Here is a 22,627-nt window from a genome sequence, read left to right as displayed (position 1 = left end):
AGCTTCTTCACCACCACCAATCGAGCTACTTTTAAACACGCACGCGAGAGCAAGGTCAACTGGCTGTGCGCTATTCTCAACTACATAGATACTCTTTTTTTTTTTTTTTATAGCTGCATCTGTTAGTGGTTTGCTTGAGGAGAGCATACAATATGTTTCCTCGCTATGCGATTTTTAAAATTTTTAAAACCTCTAAGAAGGAACTCTTTTAATTTAAGGTTCCTTTCAACTTGTTATCCATTTATTATAAAGAAAAGGAAACGTCCAAAAACGTCTAGGAAACATGAAGAAACGTCAAAAAAGAAATTTCTCGGAAACGTAAAGGAACATCTAGGAAACGCGAAGAAAGGTCTGGGAAACGTGAAAAACGTCAGAAAACTTCTAGGAAACTTCAAGGTAACGGTAAGAAAGGTCTAGAAACGTCAACAAATATCGTAAAAAGATCAATATTCGTGTAAAAAACGTCAAGAAACTTGAAGAACCGTGTAGGAGACGTCTATAAAATGTCTTATCTTGTTTCTATACTTGCCATTATTTACTTTCCTTGTTATATCGATAAGAATAAAACCATAATTATCTTTCCAACAAGTAGAATACATCTCTTTAAATTTATCGTAAGGCATATCTCCTCCTACGAACTCATTGTACACTTGCTTTAAATTAGTATCATCTTGACGCTAAACAAGAATTTAACATTATCTCTTACTAGCTGCTTAGGTAATCTGGAATATGTTTGCGCAAGATAGAGACAATCTAAATGCTTATGCCTTTCTCTTGTAAAGTAATTTCTAACACTATCTTGATTAATCTTCCAACACAACAATAGAGTATTTTTCACATTCATCTATAGGTACAATCGAGTCATTACCACTTAAAAATGTTGCTATTTGTTTCTTAAATTTTAATTCCGGTTTTACAAGTCGTTCCTGTAGTTCCTCATACTGTTGCTGATTCAAGCCTTTACAATAAATGTAGTAATAATTATTGTTTAACCGAATTGGCTGTAGTAAAAACTTAGACAATAGAAACGTTTTTCCAAAAGCAGATGGACCTAGAATAGGACAACGTATATCATTAGATATAAGTTCTACATATCTTTTCTTCGTCGTTTTTTCTTTAATAATCTCTTGCACATCCCGATTAACAGTTTTCTTACTACTATTCATTTATTATATAAAAAATAATCAGGGGAGTCCTTATATTTTTATATTTTTAAGTGTTTGTTTGACCTTATAAACAGCATTTTTACTATATTCTTCATCCATATCAACATCCAGTGTTATCATGATCTCTAATTGTTCTTTAAAGGAGTTAATACAATTTACAATAGTCTTATATTCATCCTTCTTACTAATATTATGTTTAGAAGACAACCGTGTACTAACTGCATAACCTGTAGGTAAACATGTTATAATTGAAAAATGAAATGAAATTTTTGCGTTCTACGTCTAACGGTTATGCCGGCTAGGCTAAAGGAGACGGTGATGATGAGTAATGAATAAAATGGTGGAATGAGGAAAGTGGGAGGAAACGGAAGAACCCCGAGAAAACCCACGCACACTGTGTTTGTCCACCACAAAGTTCACTTGGCAGGAGCAGGATATGATCCCGCGACCCCATGCATCAGAGGTGAACGCTCTACCACTGAGCCACCGCGGCCCGATGTTATAATTGAATAAACTGTCACAGGGATAAATGCATCAACGAAACCAGTTGTTGCAGATAGCTATATGGATAAAGTGATTAAGCTGTAATACGCATATTTAACATCACGTAATTTCTTCTTTTTGTTCTTTAAGCTATGTTTTAATTTTCGAATGATATCTTCCATTAATTTGATTATTTTTTCTCTTGGAATATCTTTAAGCAAATCAAATTCATTCATTTATTATATAATAAATGGCTAAGGTGTTCAAGTTAACTGTTAATAATTATATTTGAAAACGAAACTACGTTACGAATTAGATAACAGTAATATCGATTTAAGTATGAAACAATCTGCCTTTATAGTACTTATTTAACTCCAAATGTTGCAGATAATGCATTATATATGGAGATAAACGAGTACTTATACCAGGTGGACAATACAGTTTAAAGAGCCTTAACGATTATTTAAAGTCTCAATCTGTAAACTTAACATTAACATGAGATCAGATAAGAAATAGAGTAAAAACAGAAACAGGAGATAGCGACTTTGTAACAGGAAATTTAAATACTGTTCTTGGATTTGAGTATTTGCGGTGTTAGCAAACAACGAAACATATATTGGAAGTAAATTACCAAAGTTTCATCCTTTCGATACAAGATCACTGTAACGTAGCTCATGGCATGATCGTTAAACGTGGTGTTATGCTCATAGAGAAACAGGAATAATAGCAACACTTAAAACAAATTGTGAGTTTAAACATAGTATTATATATGAACCCACTTCTCCTTTATTTTTTCCTTTAACAAGAAACAAGATCCATGAATTTGAAATAAAAATAACAAATGAGAAGAATACTTTAATTGAGAATGATACTTTAATTGAGAATGAGAATCATACTTTAGTAACAACAACAATACTTTTACAGAAAGATTCTCTATTAAATAAATAGGAAGTATGTGTTCTATTAAAGGTTGAACATTTTTATTGCTCAAAATGAACTCGAGAATTTAAAGATTGATCATATATTAACAAGGAAACAAGTAAATGGTAAATGGTAAAGATGAAAGAAGGAAATGTATGAATTTAACTCTAACCACTGCGCAAATGAAAAAGATTAAGAGTTCAACTTAAGAACACATTGATGGATTTATATTTCGATACCAGCTATTTTTGCGGCAGTTGGAGCTTTAGGTTCTTTAGTAGGAGGATGAGCAGCTATAGCTAAAACTGCTATTGATGCGAAAAAGAATAAGCAAGAATTAGAACAAAAATGACATAATTAACAATGGAAGCGAAACAAGGTAGAAAATCAGGCAGTAGAAAATCAAGAAACTAAAAGCATTAACCAACTCGACATAGAGAGGTTGGTAAAGAATCAAAGATAAAGCTCTTTTGAGGAGCCTTTATGAGTGATGAATCACCTAGAAGACCTAAAGAAAATGAGTATGGTGTTTTAATTTAGATAAATCAGAAAATATTGGCACACATTGGATATGTTATTGGAAAGGTAAAGACGTTAAGTACGTGTTTGATTCTTACGGAGGAGTATTACCTAAATCATTAATACCATATCTTGGAAATCAAAGGAGACGGTCTTGGAAATCAAAATCTATTTTATAACGACGATCGGATACAAGATGTTAATTCTGTTATTTGTGGACATTTATGTGTTAACGTTTTAAAATTATTAACTGATGGATATTATTTTAGCGACGTAGTGTCTATAATAAAACACGAATAAAAATATATTCATAAGACTTTGTTTAAAATGAATATGGAAGATATACATAATAGAATTGAAGATTTATTTGAGAAGTGTGATGACATTAACCCTACAACGCTCGGGCGGAAAAAAGTTTCATAAACGGTCGGGCTGGGTCTGAGAGACCTAACAAAATAAAACTGCTTAATTAATTTGTAACCGGTATTTTTTAAAATAGAAATATACTTTTATGTAATTACAAGTATTTCTAAAGCAGAAAAAAAGCATCTCAACTCAAAACTGGTGTTTTCGCTTATTTTTAAAAGCATATTTCTAATTGTTTACACATTTTTGTTAGTAAATTATATGAACTTTTTTAGAAAATTATATAAAAAGAAATACTTGCTTACATGTTGCTATAGATAAGTAATATTATGAAGGAAACTTATAAGTTTATTTAACATAACCTAATGCACCGCCTATGATGAAATGTACTGAATGTCAGAGGGTAAAGTTTTTTTTAGCTTTCATTGTTCGCAAGATTGTTATCTAATGGCGGAGTGGGTGGAGTTTTCTCAGCAGCGGCAGTAGATAAAAATTCTTCACTCTTATCCTGTTCTTCACAACACTCACTGTTACTATCATGGTCACTAAATAATTTATAATCAGGATCTACATCGGAATCATCCAGTTCACTTTCATCATCATATAAAATTCTATGAATTTTACTCCCACAAACTGTTTCTCGTTCGATTATGTTCTGAAGTTGCTCAAAATACCAACTGAAATGTTGTTCGTATATACACACAAAAAATGTCGAATAGGTAGTCTTAATAAAAAAGTAAACTTCCTACAAGATTCTTAACACTGGCAAAAATGTTACGTGAACGGTCGGGCTGGGTCTGACAGACACATGCGAGGTTTAGAACTCTATTAACAGCAAACTAACAATAAATCAAACTGGTTTGCAACACTAGCGTCTCTTATCGGTCGTTTTAGGAAGGTATAGGAAGTTACAAATCAAACCGCTAACTTTAAGTTGAAAATTTTATTTAAAATGTAAGTTGATGGATCTCACAGACCCAGCCCGACCGTTCTAGGGTTAATAGTGAAGATTTTCATAAATATTTAATATTTTATAGGTGTGTTAAAAATATAGACTTTAAAGATAAGTATTACATTCATGTCATTGAAACCAGGAAAGCGCTTATTCCTAAGTTTTATATAAAGATGAAGAGTTGGAAAGTTAATACCGATAATTATCTTAGAAGATTTGAAAAGAAAATTAATATCTAATCATCATTACTTCAACGAGACAGATCAAAGGACAAGTGTTTTTTATAGTGGTGGTATAAGCAAACCATGGTATAATACTATAAAAGGTTTTTAAGTTATAATTATCTCGTTTACAAGCTTTAAAACAGAGTTATACCAAAAGCGGTGTTTACGATGTTAAACAAAGAATTGAGAAATGTGCCGAAAAATCAAATATCAATGCAAGATATATTAAAAATACTAAAGAAACGCAAATACTCAAAATATTATGATGATGTTTATTTATTTAATACATTTTAACTTTATACTTCAAACACCAATAAATTTACAACATGCGAATGATAGACTTGAATACGAATTTGAAGAATTATATTACACTTTTACGAACTTCATTATGGTAAACGAAGCGCCTTTATAAATGTGAAGCCTGTTATGTATTGGCTATCAAGAAAACATATAGATATTAGATATTGATATTCGGCCTTATGCAGAGTCGTTCTGACGCGTAATTAGTGCCATACTAAAGCGTTCAACTAACATTTATTTTCTGCAGTAGTCAGGCTTTTAGTATGACGCTAATCATACGTCAAAACAACTCTGCATAAGGGGGATTGAGTTTAAAAGGTCGAAAAAGACTGCATTGTATTAAAAACATGTTTCAAAAAGTTAGGTTGGGAACTACCATTTTCTATATAATAAATAATGAATATCTTCTGTAATGTCATAAGTAAAAAGGTGATGTTAACATTATTGAAGAACTATTACAGAATTTTGTTAAGAAAAAGTATTTAAGGCATACAAATTTCATAACACTTACATGCGTGGCATTAATATGAGTAAATTTCTATTAGCTAAAACTTTTACATCAGACAACATATCATGGGTTGATTTCAAAAACAAAAGGACTTCAATGTAGCTAATGTAGTTGATCAACAAGATGTAGTAACTTTAGAACAACTCGAATCAATAAATTGTTAATTAAAAAGTGATACGAACAAATTTGAAGATGTATTAAAACATTACCAGACACATACTTAAAGGAAGATGATATTGATGCTGTAAGAAAAGAATATATTGAAGAAATAAATAATAATAATAATAATGTATTTTTTTATTTAGTGTAAAGGTTCCTTTATCAGAATTCAATAAATACAAAGCAGAAATGTCATCATAGTTAAAGAACGTTCTAAAAAGGATAATATAGATAAATTCGTTACAAAAGATTTCAAAATATCAAACAAAGAAGCAAATATGTTCATTATGAATAAAGAAACTATAAATTTATTATGTCGATTGAGAAGGAAAGATTTTAAAGACCCCATTTTCACAATATTTAATTTATCGAATGGTTATAAGTTTCATTATAATGGAAAAATAATGCATATGGGATTAAGTCTTGATAGATACATTCTACATATATTCATAAACATTACTCTAATAGAAACTTTTCCTTTAGGCTTTAAAAAGGGTGATGTAATTACGTTTGAAGCAGATAAACATTCAGTTTTCGAAGAAGGACAATTGCTATTTGTTATTATGTACATAGAAAGATAACTTAAATGATTTTCTACATAATAAATACAATGTATTGTGTTAAGTGTAAGAAATCAACATATACAAAGAAATATACCATTAATATAGAGCAGACAAAGAATGTAAGATATATCAAGAATGAAGTATGTAGTGTATGTGTAATTAATAGAACTCAATTCGTTAAAAAGAAGGATTGACTAGAAGGTGAAAGTGTTAAACAAGACATTATAGAAGAAATTCACAAGCCTGCAAGAAAAAACTATCCTAGGCTGTGTTTTTATCTAAGGTATTGATGATCTTTGGCAAGCTGATCTTGTAGAAATGGATAGTGGGTTACTAAAAGGTATTTCCAAATTAAACAAAGGCTATAAGTATTTACTAACGATTATTGATGTGTTTGCTGTTTCTGTTAAAGATAACAGCGGGAAGAATGTTACAGAAGCGTTTAAATCAGTATTAAAACTTAGAAAACCTAGTAGCTTACAAACTGATCAAGGTAAAGAATTTTATAACAAAGATTTTAGAGTTGACGAAGGAAGATAATATCAATCACTACTCAACTTATAGTGGTAAAAATGCTTCCATCACAGAACGCTTCAACAGAACTCTTAAGCAAAACATGTGGAAGTAGTTTACTACACAAGGAAATTATAAATGGACAGATATTGCAAGAATTAATTTACGAGTGTAATAATAAAGTACAATTGGTAAACATCTTGTAGAAGTTAATTAAAAGAATGAGCAAATAATATTAGAGAAAATATATAAGAAATAATATAAGCGCGTTATCCGTAAATACAAAATTGATGATTACATTCGTATAAGTACATCAAACTGGTCAACCTAAGTATTTGTTATTAGAATACAGAATAACATACAGAATAACACACCAACATACAGAATAAAAAAATTGGATAACGAGGATGTACAAGAAAGGTTCTATGAGCAAGAACTATTAAGAACTAAATACAAAGATGAGTATCTTGTTGAAGAAGTATCTGGTAAGAAAGGTAATAAAGTATATGTTAAATGGTTAGTTTGATGATTCACATAATAGTTGGATAGATAGGGATAATGTAGTAGTATGGATTTAATATTTTTGTCTTTTTATGGATATTACCCATAAAAATGAAATAAAACTATTTTCTTCATGAAAAATAGGAGTACTATGGATAGTTCTCTTAGTTTAAAAGATATTTGCTACTAACAGATTAAAGATAACTATTGGTATGGTTTGTTTGGTGATTTCAAGTCGATTATAGATAAGGAGACAGGAGACTTCGACGCTGCTAAGTTGTGTCAGAGTGCTGGTAAAAAGTTTGACAACTGGTTGAAAAATAAAGAATCAAACGAGCTTATAAAATATTATAATAGATTCCCCTGATGATAAAAAAGCTCTATATACATAATAAACGAGCAGTAAACACAATTATAACAGGAACATATGTATATAAGAAAATATTTCTCGCTATTGCTTTATGGATATCTCAAGACTTTTATGATAAATGGTAGGATATTATTGAATGTTATTTTACTCAAGACAAAACAATATATAAACCACAGAGTTGCCCCAAACATAAATTCAAAAAATAGAAAGACAAATACTCGAGTTGAAAACCAAGAATCAATATCTCAAAACAATAACATCACCATATACGGAAGATCCTGGAAAGATACATTGATTATTCATTATCAAAAAGATCCTTACTGATGAAGATTGTAAAAGATAGTCCTCTATGACGAAGAAGAACAAAAACAAAAAGCAAAGATAGAACGATACAAGTACTAGGTTGGAAGAGTGCAAACATGTTGTATCTACTAAAGCATTAAACAACAGAAACATAAATGTCCTGATCTAGAAATCATAATGAATATCGACGATCCAAACTCTGTAAACTTATACAACAGAGCTAAAAAACATTATGATGATAAGTTAACTTGGTACCGTTCTCACTTGCATACAGATCTAAGTGATGGTGATCGTGTTAATAGGTTTTGACATTTAAGAAGTATGGTAAATGATTAAAGATTAAAAAGATTGATTGTTTAAATGATTGGCTGATATCAAATTACGATGGCCAAGGCAATAAACGGTAAGTGTTGTCTTTTTATGGTGTAGTATCCATAAAAGGTAATACTTATAGTTTAAATGACGCTAATTAAAATAGAAGTTCGTTAAAAATCAAATTCAAAGAAACGCTCAAAAACTTCTAAGTCTGTTTTCCAATGAATCTTATCTTTATATTTATGTTTCTGTTGTTTAATACTTTCACGGTTTCAATACATAAGACCATTGATGAACAGTTAGCGTATCCAATATTTCATCTGATAAATTCATAATATATTTCTTCGTAATATATTTTATAAGAAGTACATTATTCTGTTTAACAGCTTTTTAATTAGATTATCTAACATGCCAATAGAAATGCAAAAGTTAATTAGACCATCATATGGGCTATCATCAACTTTGGCATACTATTCATCATCTTTGTCATCATCAATATATATATCATCATATAGGTCATAATCAACTTTAGCAAGATTTTCTAAAAATCACACACACGACCACATACACGTTTAAGAGATAAAACTTGTTTAGCATCTACAATATTCGATTACAATTCTTCTGTATGTAAAAATGTAAATCATTTCATTTTTATATATCAGCTAAAAAGTGAAATCTTTAACGAATAATCTCATAAAAGTGAATATTTTATCATGTATCTCAACGTTGTTTAATTGTAAATAGTATATTCCCTAGAGTTATGGTAAAAATTTGCTGGCTATGATCTCTATTCCTCTGAAACTGTAAGAATAAAACCTGTACACACTCATTTACTTAAAACTGAAATTAAAATGGATATAGGATAAGGATACTTTGGGAAAATCTTTTCTAGAAAAAGTTTGAGTTTGAAAGAAGATATAGATGTATGTGCAGGTGTTATAGACAGTGGATATCATGGAGAAGATATGGTGGTAATTAAGAAAAGAACATCGATAATATGGTATATTTGCGAACTATTTGGAGTAAACGCAATTCTTAGATTTTTGAACTCCGTTCCTTATGGAGAAACTATATTTAAAAGATTTAAGCGGATTGCATAATTACTTTTAATAAAACATGAGTCATTACCAATTGAAGTAGTTACAGAATTTGATAACGAAAGCGAAAGAGGTTCTGGAGGTTTCAGATCATCGGATGCAATCAGATGTCACCTCTTCCAAGAGGCATAGTGAAACGAGATGTTAACACCTAGAAACCAAAAGCAACAAGAATCTATAACATAGGCTTCTAAAAATAGTGACTAAATATAAAAAGAATGTCTTTAGGAATCTTATCTTTAAATTCTAAAACAAAAGGTTAATTTTTGCAATAGGTTAATTTTTGGGTTATTTTCCGTGGCAATTAAAACGCAATTTCTGCTGCTTTCTTAATGGGAGGATAACCATCACGTACTCACGCAACGGCGAATATTATATGGCACCATTTTTTTTCTATAAACATACATATACACAAAAACTTTACATTTCCAAATTAAACTATATACACAAATGGGTTACACCAAAAAAGTGGGGGGCAACTGCCCCCCTAATCGCCGCCCATGCATACATTAACATGTACAGAATTCTTACCTGTTTCTGTTGATTAAAAACATGAGACGAAATCTTTGAGTTTAACGTTCCACGATTATGCCGTTCGGCTTAGGGAGGCGGTGATTGAAGTGGGAGGAAATGGGAGTACTCCGAGAAGACCCACGGGCTCAATGTGGTCCACCACGAACCTACTGGCCCGCGGTTGAACTAGAGATCCCACGCTCCAGACGTAAGCGCCCTACCACAGAGCCAATGAGCTACCCATTATTAATAAAATCCTTTTTACTCTCTTTGTTTCTCAACTTTAAAATAACGTAAATAAACGTTTTCTGTAGAGTGAGCTGTAGGCAGTGCGAATTTGTCCTATAATTGCCTTTCCGAAACTGTTGTGAGTTTTAATACTAGTCAAAAGAACGAAAATAACAGAAATTAAATTGTTACGGAAAGAATTAATTAGACATTGAAACTGAATACTTTAGGCCTAAACTTTTGATGCTGTTACCATAAAATACATATTTTTTTAACTCCTGTACTGCATTGATTTTCTTCGGATTCGGTTTTTATGTTCTTTCTTTGATGCATGTTCCCGGAACGACAGGTCCTTTGACGGCGAGTAAAGAAACAGTGCCCAAGTCCGTGCACTATACAAGAGAGGGAGCAAAGATTGTTGTGCAATCTACAACTCCTTTAGCACTAACGCTCAGTGTGCGAATTAGATAATCAATATTGGGGGGGATAAAATTAGGCCAACAGGACATAAAATCTGAAGGTGCAAATTTCAAAATGAGACAATAATGCCTTACCCCCATATATATATATATATATATATATATATATATATATATATATATATATATATATATATATATATATATATATATATATATATAAGAGATTTATTAATTTAATAAATCTACCAACAATAACTATGCACGTATATATTGTCTGACATGCACACATACCACTAAACCTTTCTGAACGTGTTTAAATTTTGTACTCACTCTTGTCCACGTAGCTCTTTAAGGTTTATTTAGTTGTTAATTCGGCCCGAGCGATAGCCATGATCACAAGCATATGTTAATTTTTGCAGTCATATTGAAATCTTCCACTTTGCGAAGGTAGCAAAAAAAAAAAAAAAAAAAAAAAACTTCAGTCTTATGAAAACCATTTTTTTTAAAAAAATATATATTTATTAGATTATCAAACAAGAAATGGATTGCTGGTCCCGATTTCTGACATAAAGGCCAAATCGAAGGCCAAATATTTAAAATCTTTCAATTCAAATTTCGAGCTTGTGCTTCTACTCTCGTTGTGCTAAAGCTGCTCTCTTCATGATTTTTTTTCTCGAAATATCGATTCTGTGATGGGGCTCAGGAAGTCAACACTTACAATTACTTTACTGTTAGGTTGCAGATGAGCTGATTGACTATGGGCTACGTTATTCAAATAAAGTAAAACATTACATTGAATTACGTTTTTCTGACATTATTAGCGTGGACAGCAAACTGTGCAACGAAAAGAAAGATGGAAAAATGAAGGGTTAACTTTAAAAACCCCGCTCCAGTTGAAATACTTGTACAGACACGGACAATGACATGGAGAACCAATCGTATTAGCAAATGCTGAAACAAATATTCAATTATGTGCTTATTCATCTAAAAATCACCTTCACGAACATGTCTGCTCACTAGAGTGTATCCCCAGTGTGTACGTTAACATATACTTACGAGAGAATACCTATCTCAGATTTTGAGTACAGTTTCAAAAGTTCATTTCCGTAAACTGTAAAAGGAGCGTATCCCTAGTGTGTACGTTAACATATACTTACGAGAGAATACCTATAGCTCAGATTTTGAGCACAGTTTCAAAAGTTCATTTCCATAAACTGTAAAAGGCAGTAATTACTTTGCTAATTATCACAAATTAAATGCAACTTTTGAGTTGCATACACACAAACTACTAGGGAATGAAGACCATGTGCTAACAAAGAGTACACTGGAAAATGAAATAACATGTTATAACAAAAATTAAAATAAGATGATAATCGATACAAATGTAGAGGATGAATATGACATGTCCGAACTTCTCCAAGTATGGTGGAAGAAGCTATTTGGTTACTTCTTGGTCAACCACTAAGAACATTTATAAAACCTGTTGTGAGACAAAATTTATTTGTTCGAAAAAAAAGTATAATCCTAAGCGGAAGTAGACCTCTTGGACAGGTTTCTGTCCTTGGTGTTTACGAGCTGGCTACCTTGCTTACTGACTAATCTCTGGAAGGTGCTGCCATCTATGAGCTTTCGTGGTTGTACAGCAAACCTCCCCTCTTCAGTTATCAAGTTACGGTACGTACAGAAAGGACTACCTTTAATATTTATGTAGTCTAAATCTGTTCTAAGCATGTTATCCTTAAATTATCATTATAGGTTTGTGCTCAGAAACAAATCTAGTGTGAATAGTGTGTTGAAACCAAGAAATGAAAAAAGAAGAATAAGTTATATTGTGTTAATAGCAAAATTTTGAATCAGGGGCGTCATTTAAGGGGAGCAGGAGGGGGCAATTGCCCCCCCCCCAAGAGTTTGAGTATTACATATACTGTAATCGATTGTCTATTAATATACTAGTACAAAACATGAAAATCTTATGTCGACAGTGCTCTTGGCCCCCTCAAGCAAAGTCTGAAATGACGCTCCTGTTTTGAATGGGAATAATTTACATATACCAGTTTGACCTACTAGGTGCAATGTTAGAATTGGAAAGAATAGATGTTAAGTTACCAGGAACTTTGGTATGTATTCTTTTCTTTATTACGTATTCTTTATTTATTATTAGCACGCAGAAGAAAATGGACAATTTATGTTGGGTATAAAGTACTTCAATTGATAACATGCTACATAGACATTGAAAATACCCATTATTATTTCACTATCGCGGATAGTCTATTTTGTTTGACGTTGAATTTGAAACGATATTGTTTTCTTAATCACATTCAAGAGAAATTATTATTTTCAAAGTTGTTTTCTATTTTTGAATTATTATAATAAAATGTGTTATATTCGTTTAGTTGAAAATTTCATCTTTGCTTTTACTATTAAACCTGAGAACACACCATAAACGTACTATCCGAGCGGTTCTGTATTAACTCACCAAACAACCTGCAACAAACCATATGTGGCTTTGTTGGACACAATTAGTACATTCAAATTCACGATGACGAACTGAAGGGTACGAAAGTACAGTTGCAAGTCATAATAATATAGTTCAACTAAACAACCTTGAAAATAGTGGGTAATTAGGTGGTAAGTAGAAATGGCCAAAACTGAATAGTTTCCATCGATCATTTCGAAATACACCCAGAAGATTAAACTTACAAGAAATGACAAAAATCAGTAATTCGCACCCTGCTAACGCTTCACTACTCCCCTATAAATCTCAATACATGTCTTCGACAACAAGACAAAACAAGTTGCGGCAATATAGCTATTCAATAGCTGAATTCACCTGACAGTCTGTAGAGACGCTTCTGTTCAAATTTCAGTACCAATAGCCAATAAGAGCAGACTAACAATATGAGACAGCCTCTACAAAAAAACAAAAAAAAGTGCTATTTTTATGGAAAAGAGCCATGGAAGTTATGGTAAATGTTGTGATCGTTTTTGTTTCCTAAATCTTAGTAACAGTGAGAAATCAAAATTTGGTGGACTAAAAATATTTCATACGGACAAATATACTTAATATAACTTATGATTTAATATATTTTTTTAGTTCATCACCAAAACGAATTTTTAAGACCGATGGATCATACAGCAGACTATCTATGTAGGTGATTCTACGAGAACAGAGAATATTTTTTGTATGAATAGAAACGAGTTCTTACTGAATGTGATATCAAATATAGGTTATTATTATTATTATTATTATTATTATTATTATTATTATTATTATTATTATTATTATTATTATTATTATTATTATTATTATTATTATTATTATTATATAATATAACAATAATACATTTGACAGTCAGTTAAAATTTTCTAATCATATAAATTGTATTGTACAAGGTGCCACAAGGTTAATAGGTTTTATTTTTAAACAGTGGCCTGTATTTCAAAGAGATAACACATATGTATTTCTATATACATTACTTGTAAGACCAAAATTAGATTTTGGTTCGGTAATTTGGAACAGCATTTCCAAAACTTTGACAAACAAGATTGAATCTGTGCAAAAATGTTTTATTAGACTGCTATGTTTTAAAATGAAAATGAGCTATTACTCACATAGTTATGAATATTGGATTGATTATAATCAATTATTGGGGTTTAGAAAGCCTTATGAATAGAAGAAAAAATTTCGACAGAGTATGCATGCAAAAAAAAAAAATACTACATAACATTTATATCAGTGAATATTGTTTACAAAACATAGGTTTTAAAGTGCCAAATCATAGCATAAAAAATACCATGATTTTAGTTCCTCTGAATTGGAAACGTGAAATTTTAAAAAGATTGACATATTCTTTAAGCTCATTTTAGACTTATTGTATTAAACAATGTGAAAGTTTTATGTGATCTGACTGATAGTTTTTAATCAATGACGTTTAGAAATATTAAGCCAAATGTAATTTTATGACTGCTGTTCTTAGCTTTTTGTTGTTTTAGATGGATGGAAAAATTGATACGTTTTACTGCGTTGACAAGGAATTTTTTCTGCTTAACTGACTTATCTACATTGTGTTTTATATTAGTACAATACTTTTTATTGTTTTCTTTCTTATTATTTATTTTTAGTAGTATTATTATTCCATCGCATACTCTGATACCAAGTGCTGTATTTTTGCCAAAAGCTGTTCGCGGCACTAAAATAAAGATTATTATTATTATTATTATTATTATTATTATTATTATTATTATTATTATTATTATTATTATTAAAACAACTGTAGCTACTAAGACTTTATATTCTAGCATTTCGTAACTAGCTCTTTAAATTACGTTATCACCATAAAGTTGACTCCCTGACGAGTTTCAAACCCCAAACTATGCGTACCAGTGCAAAAAGCGTGTTATCAACTCGATTAAGCAAGTACAGGCAGTGTCGGACTGGCCAAGTTGAGGACCCTTGTTACGGGTCATATATATATATATATATATATATATATATATATATATATATATATATATATATATATATATATATATATATATATATATATATATATATATATATATAGGCCGAGCTATGGGGGACATTGCCAACCCAACTTTTTGACCAAAAATAAAAATGCTACTTCATTCACAAACAAACATCAGCAATTAAGCAGGTTGAATTTGTTACTGACAGACTTTCTTTTATTATTCTTAAGGGTCGGTGGTGTGATTTTATTGTTTTAAATGCCCCAACAGAAGATAAGGATGACGATATAGAAGACAGCTTTTATGAAGAAGTGGAAGGGATATTGGACCAACTCCCGCGATACCATATGAAAATTCTATTAGGGGATGTATGATTATCACTTTCGAAATTTTGTTCAAAAGCCGAAAGAAACTTTTCAGAGCTTTCACTTGCCTCTCATCTGCTTTCACGTTTCGTAGTTTTTTTCTTAGTTAACATGTTCGATGTTAACTGGGAACAAAATTTAATCTATTCCGTAAATATTATTGTTACCACAGTCGTTGTGTAAAAAATGTCCTTGACGCTTTATATCCAAATCTGTAGACAGTGTGCGAATTACAAAGGAATTGATGGGGAAGTCTCGTTTGGTTATAGCAACATTCAGTATTAGCAAAGGGGATTTTCCCCTTAATTCCTTTGTAATTCGCACACTGTGAACAGATGTAGACACGAAATGTCAAGAACATTTATTACACGACTGTGGTGACCATAATATAACTCGTGATATCATATATTTACGGAATAGGTTACATTTTTTTTGCTAGTTAACATGAAACATTGAAAGATTTTACAAGGGATTTGAAAATTTCTATTGCTTTATTCATTATAAACATATGGTGAATTAATATTTTACTTATAGTTACAAATGGCTAATTTATTGCTTGAAGCAAAAAAATAAAAAAAGTCACTTGATAAATTTTTAGATACGTCGTATGATATATGCAACGAGTAGAAAATTTAAGACGGTTTTTCTCCTTTATTTTTGGCCATTGCGCTCTCTCCGTTTATACTATTAATTCTTTAAATGTGCACTACCACCTCGCGAAAAATGGCTCCGAAGTTTATTTACCAAAGTCTGCCTTCCCCTTGTAAGATGAGCCACCAGCTCAGTTCGGTTCGGATCAAGGTCATGGAAGGGTTGCTAGGAGAGGAATGAAGATTCTATTACATTTGTATTTTGTACATACGATGGGATTGTGGAGAGAATGACACAATCTTTAGTGTACTGCCGTAGTGCTTAATATAACATCTATTGAAAAGCTAAATTTCCCTACATTTTATCTCATATTCGAAAAATCTCCCTTTTCCCCCTCTATAAAAACTCTTTCCCAAATCTCCCTCATTTCCGCGGGAAATTTTCCTCAAACTAACATCACTTGTGAGTCGGCATTGGCGCCAACTGATGTACGGACCTATTTCAATTGTAGAGTCCATTTTACAATTAACTACGCAAATATTACACTTTATTGTCCTTTTGATGTATTTTATCTGTATCTCAGTCTGGACAATATTTATTTGAAGCTATTTGGACAATTTTTGACCTTAATATTTTCTGTCATAAATATTGACATTTAAAACAAAATTCATTTTCCAGTTTGGCGACCTCTTCATCTGGCCTCCTGCGATTCTGCCCTGGAGAAGAATAGATATGCACCTAAGTAGCTTACTAGTTTCAACGATTTATTGGCGTCCCAATGACTCTACACCAGTAGTTCTCAACCTAATTCTTATCACGACCCAAAATTTATCACGACCCAGTTCTATCACGACCCAGTTCTCAACGACCCAGTTCCTATCACGACCAAAATTTATCCCGACCCAGTTCTATCACCACCCAGTTCCTATCACGACCAAAATTTATCACGACCCAGTTCCTATCACGACCCAGTTCTATTACGATCCAGTTTCTATCACGATCCAGTTTCTATCACGACCCAGTTTCTATCACGACCCAGTTCCTATCACGACCAAAATTTATCACGACCCAGTTCCTATCACGACCCAGTTCTCAACCTAATTCCTATCACGACCCAGTTCTCAACCTAATTCCTATCACGACCCAAAATTTATCACGACCCAGTTCTATCACGACCCAGTTCCTATCACGACCAAAATTTATCACGACCCAGTTCCTATCACGACCCAGTTTCTATCACGACCCAGTTTCTATCACGATCCAGTTTCTATCACGACCCAGTTTCTATCACGACCCAGTTCTATCACGACCCAGTTCCTATCACGACCAAAATTTATCACGACCCAGTTTCTATCACGACCCAGTTTCTATCACGATCCAGTTTCTATCACGACCCAGTTTCTATCACGACCCAGTTCCTATCACGACCAAAATTTATCACGACCCAGTTCTATCACGATCCAGTTTCTATCACGACCCAGTTTCTATCACGATCCAGTTTCTATCACGACCCAGTTTCTATCACGACCCAGTTCTATCACGACCCAGTTCCTATCACGACCCAGTTCTCAACCTAATTCCTATCACGACCCAAAATTTATAACATCCTCTTGCCAGTGCACCTCTCACGATATCCATCTATTTCAATAATAGTAGAATCCATTTCTTGTGTGTGTACTAATTTCCCTAAAAGCGAATGGATTGAAGCCAAATTTGATCAGTTGATTCGTATTACAAATATCGAATCCGATCCGTCACACTATTTCAAAATGGAGGCGGTTTGAAAATTTTAAAACTTTATAACTACCTTAATTTTGGGTCATGTGATAAAAAAAGAGTGATTTCTAATTTTGGTTAAAAATCTTGGATAGTTGTTAAAAAAGTTATTGAGTATTTTAAATGACTTGAACAAGACACTGCCGCACTAGTGAAATCACACATGCTCAGGTATCTAATTAACTTTCAATTTTAATTGCATTTCAATATGCAGGTTTTGTTGCATTTGTATTTTTCTGGTATTTCAATATGCAGTTTTCATTAGTTTCATATCGTATATCTTTAATTTAAATTGATTTTTTAATAACTCTGCATCTGTTGAAAATGTTTAGTAGACCTAATTTTTGTTGTTCTTAACAGTATGTATAAAAATAAAAATATGCCTGTCAGAACAAATTCAAAATAATATTTAAAAATGTTTTTGGTATGATATTCTAATTATATTTATCCCTTCAGCTTATCTTCGCAACACCATAAAACCCTGTCGCGACCCCCAGTTTATGAAGGCCTGCTTTACACTAATTAAATTTTAAGTTAAACAACCTATAACATCATCATCCACCATGTTATCTCGGTAAAAACATCGGACTAGTACGGTTACGTGACAATTCTGGGCCCGGGGCCTGCCTTTTCGTGGCCATGGATACCGAAATGTGACGTCACACCAAATTTATTATTTTTGGTGGCATGACGTAAGCATTTTTTCATTGTTTGAAGCGATCACAGTGAAAAAAGGCCACTGGTGTTCAGTTCCTGATGAACCTGCCAAACGCATGGCAATGCCAACTGAGCTTATTTCGTTAAAAGTATTTAGCTAAACTTATCCAGTACCTGTGCTAGATTGATAAGTAAGTACTTTCCTGCCATACTGTTGCACTATATGCATCCAGTAGCATGGGCGCCCACAGAGGCGGGCAAGAGGGGGAAATTGCCTCTCCCTGGATTTTCGAAAAATGTTAACATTTTTAGTCTCTTCTGGTAACAATAGTATACTTTTAAAATCAACATTCACTAAATGATTAGAATATCAAAATTTAGTCAAACACATCCCCAAAATTTTAATCTACTTCTCTCCCCTATGTGATGCTTCATATTTTTTCAGTAATAATTATATTCAGCCGGCTTCATGCAATGCTAAGTATTTTGAATGATGGTATCCGTCAGTTGAGTTGAAAAGATAATTTCGCTCTTTGTTGTTTCTTTTGCTGACGTGGTGCTGATAGCAATGGAGTTTTGTTTTGTTGGGTTTAATTCTAACAATTGTGTGTGTGTCTTGCCCCCCTTGGAAAATATCCTGCAGGCGCCCATGTCCAGTAGGCAACATAACGTCTGGTACAGTGCTGACTGCACACTTCACAACAGACATTTAACTAAATATGTTCATTTGCCAAACCCATATATGTGGCAGGTTCAGCTAGAACTGAACATCAGTGATTTTTTTTCCTCTGCGTTATATCTCCGTAACGAAGAAACCTTTTTCTGAGATTTTTACTATATGGTATATTGAAGGCTAGTTCTACGCAATAGTGTATTTAAATTAGAACCTTTGATGAGAAAGAAAATGTTCCTCAAGTCCATTCAGAAGCCTTCCCTTTTCTCATCGTTGACTTACAGATGTGCTGTTGTCTATTTGCATGTTTTTTTATTTTTTTTTATTTTTGAGTTTTAATTTTAGAAAAGTCTTGTCTATAAACAATTAATATGGTTTATGTCCCTTTGTTAGGAAAGATTTATGCAACGTTACATTAAATGGAACAACCTGTAAATTTATTTATGTTCCTATAAGATGTAAGAATAAACTTGGAACGGGGTAGTAACATTTACGAATATGCTTTCTGTCTCTCAGAATCGTTTGAGTGATTTCTGTGTGGAACTGTAATAGAAAATTATAAATTTTAATTATTAGCATAGACATCAAATAGTTATTTAGTAGCAACACACTATAAGAAAACATAATTTTAAACACGTTATCGACGAAATAAATTTTCAGTGATCTATGATGCATGGGAGTGTCCTGTTAAAGTACTTATAATAAGTGCTTTTGAAAATAAATAGAGGAAGGTAGAAATTGAACAGTATTAGGTTTATTGATCTTTTTTAAAAATATAATTTTAATTTTCATTATAAGTCACTTAAGCGATTTTATCTTTAATATATTTAAGATTAAAAAAAAATAATAAAAACTATTTTAAAAATGATTTATTTTCCATCTCGTAAATTATTTAGTGGTCACCTTTGTTAACATGTGTCCTTTTCTTTTATATCGTAAATATCTCGTTAAGCGTTTTATTGTTGTGAAAATCAAATGAATGCTGTGTACTCTTAATTATTCTCGAACTGGCATCGTTGGGATGCAGGTAGCAAGAAAACACTTTTGCAGTTTTACTCGAAAGAAACATCACTAAAAATAAAAATAAATCGCGTGTGAACTTTGGAGAAAAACATTTCAAGGCTTCATTCTGATACGTGTCATCAGATAAAAAAATGAGAAAATCAACACCACAGCACAACATAGAATTTTTATTTGCTATTTTGTTCTGTTTCCACCTGTCTGCGAACGGGAAGGTAAGTTTTGTAGTGATTAAAATTCTACAAAATTCTTTTGAAATTAAAATTAGCCTCTCTCTCTCTCTCTCTTTTTTTTTTTTTTAATTCTAGGTCAAACATCAGAAAACATTGAAATACGAGTTTAATTATTTGATAATCATTTGATGACTAACTAACTAACTAACTCTATGGCCTATGGAACCTGGAGGTTCAATGCCGCGTTCACAAAAGCTCTCCACTGACTTCTATCCTTAGCCAACTGCATCCAGTTTCTACTTTGTATTCCAATCTCTGCGAGATCCATCTTAATATTGTCCTCCCATCTGCGCCTAGGTCTTCCTAATGGTCGTTTTCCGATTGGTCTTCCAGTCAAGACTTTGAAAGCGTTTCTACTCTCTTCCATTCTAGGTACATGACCCACCAACCTAAGCCTCCTAGACTTGACGACCCTAACAATGTTGGGTAAACCGTATAAATTATGTAGTTCCTCGTTATGAAGTTTCCGCCATTCCGCATTCCCGTTCCTCCTGGGTCCGAATATTCGTCTCAGGATCTTGATCTCAAATACTTTCAGTCTATGTTCTTCCCTTAGAGTAACTGATCATGTTTCGCAACCATACAGAACAACAGGCATGATTATCGTTTTGTATATTTTAAGCTTCAAATTCTTCGACAGAATTCGCGACGACAAGAGATTTTGAACCGAATAGTAACATGAATTCCCTGCTTTTAGTCGACATTTAATTTCTTCGTGAATCATTTGATGACTCGTAGATGAAAAGCCCAAAGACCAAGTTCTTAAGAGGTTTTGAGATATGGAAATATAACAATAATTACAAGCCCTAGTCCTCTTTCTTTCCTGAATATTGTCAAACTATGAGAATTCAGTAGAACTGTTTTATAGTTATCCCTTGCTTCTGTTTCCGTACTGCGTTGATTTTTTTGGGGGGCGTCCCTTATCTTCAATGAAATTGGAGTCTATCTTACTGACTGAATTTTGTGTCTTTGTTTCAGGATACCATTTACCTTGATGTTGCAGATAGTCATTTGTCGGAGGAGATGCTTCTGCGTCGCCTGAATAAACAATGGAGAACCGACTTCACCGACGATGATCTCCACTACTTTGATATGACGGGAGATTTATCTTACAGGCAAACTATCGCAAGATTTCTCACAAAACATTTCAACGCTGTGTCTCCTATCACAGCTGAAGACGTAAGTCTGTTAAATAGAGGCTGCAATAAATGGCGAGTCTTTTTTTAAGTTTTAAAGCACTTCTTATGTCACTTACTGGGAAATTATAGAAACATCTAGAAATCTGTTAAGACCACGGGCGTCTCTGGCGGGTGGGACAGGGGGACGCGTCCTCCCAAATATTTTGAGTACGAGATAAATGGATAAATGCTGAAACTATTTAGATCTATGTGAAAGAAGTAAAAACATAGGAAGAACAAATTAAAATTATGTCTGTTCTTAAACATTAGGTTAATGTGATTAAAATGACCGCCTGACGGATTTTGTTTTAAAGTTACACTTCTTGGTTAGTCAAAGTAGTCTCGGCTGCAGGCACACAATTTTTTCATTGCTTAACCAGCAACAATTAGTTCCATGACAAAGGGAGACTAGAGAAGGGAAGGAAAGGATGTATAGAAAGTTTATCTGCGAATTAAGAAGGGAAATCTACAAAGACAGGAAAATATACAATAGAAGTGAAGATGACAAGAATAATTTAAAACTATAGAGAAATTTGAATATTATAGGCTATATGAGAGTAATTTCATGCAAATACTGTAGAAGGGCAGCAACGGACAACTGCTATGACAATATAGAAACTAAAGTTAGAAATGAGTATTTAATGAGCGAATTAGGTTTGAGGAAGATGGAAAGAATACATTGAGGAGCCGGATGGCAGCAAAAATAAACTATACATTTTAGACATTAAACCGAAGTAATCGAGGACGGTTCATTGAACAAACTCATAAACATACAGCGAAATGAAGAACAAAAAGGTAGATAATATACCTTTTGAGTTTATTAAGAATACAGAAGAAGAATGAAAATCAAAAATTCGAAATTCACCATCAAACCAAGTATCATCGTAAGACTTCTTTCAGAGAGTTAAGATTTTGTTACCTCAAAAATCGAAATATATAATTACTATAAAGGTACACTGCTGCAAATGCGTTTAAGAATTCACCGGTAGGAATGTCAGGTGAAGAAATTACCTAAGAACCATGTTATATATAAACTTAATTTCTTTTCGGCAAGTAGTCTACCAGCGATGGAAGAAAATTATGATGAATTGTGTTGGTAAAGGTAGAAAGAACTGATGCCATTAGTAAAGTAGATTCCAGTTTATAATTTTGACGTAACTTTAGTTGAAGTCTACTAGCATTCGAGTTTTCCCCGTCCCCCTCAATTGTAACATGCCAGCGACGCCCATGGTTAAGACGCTCAT

The sequence above is a fragment of the Thermobia domestica genome, chromosome 3 (assembly GCF_964235325.1).
Source record: "Thermobia domestica chromosome 3, izTheDome1.hap1.1, whole genome shotgun sequence".
In the NCBI taxonomy this organism is placed as follows: Eukaryota; Metazoa; Arthropoda; class Insecta; order Zygentoma; family Lepismatidae; genus Thermobia; species Thermobia domestica.
The sequence above is the reverse complement of the archived record's forward strand: the minus strand, read 5'-3'. Positions refer to the sequence as shown.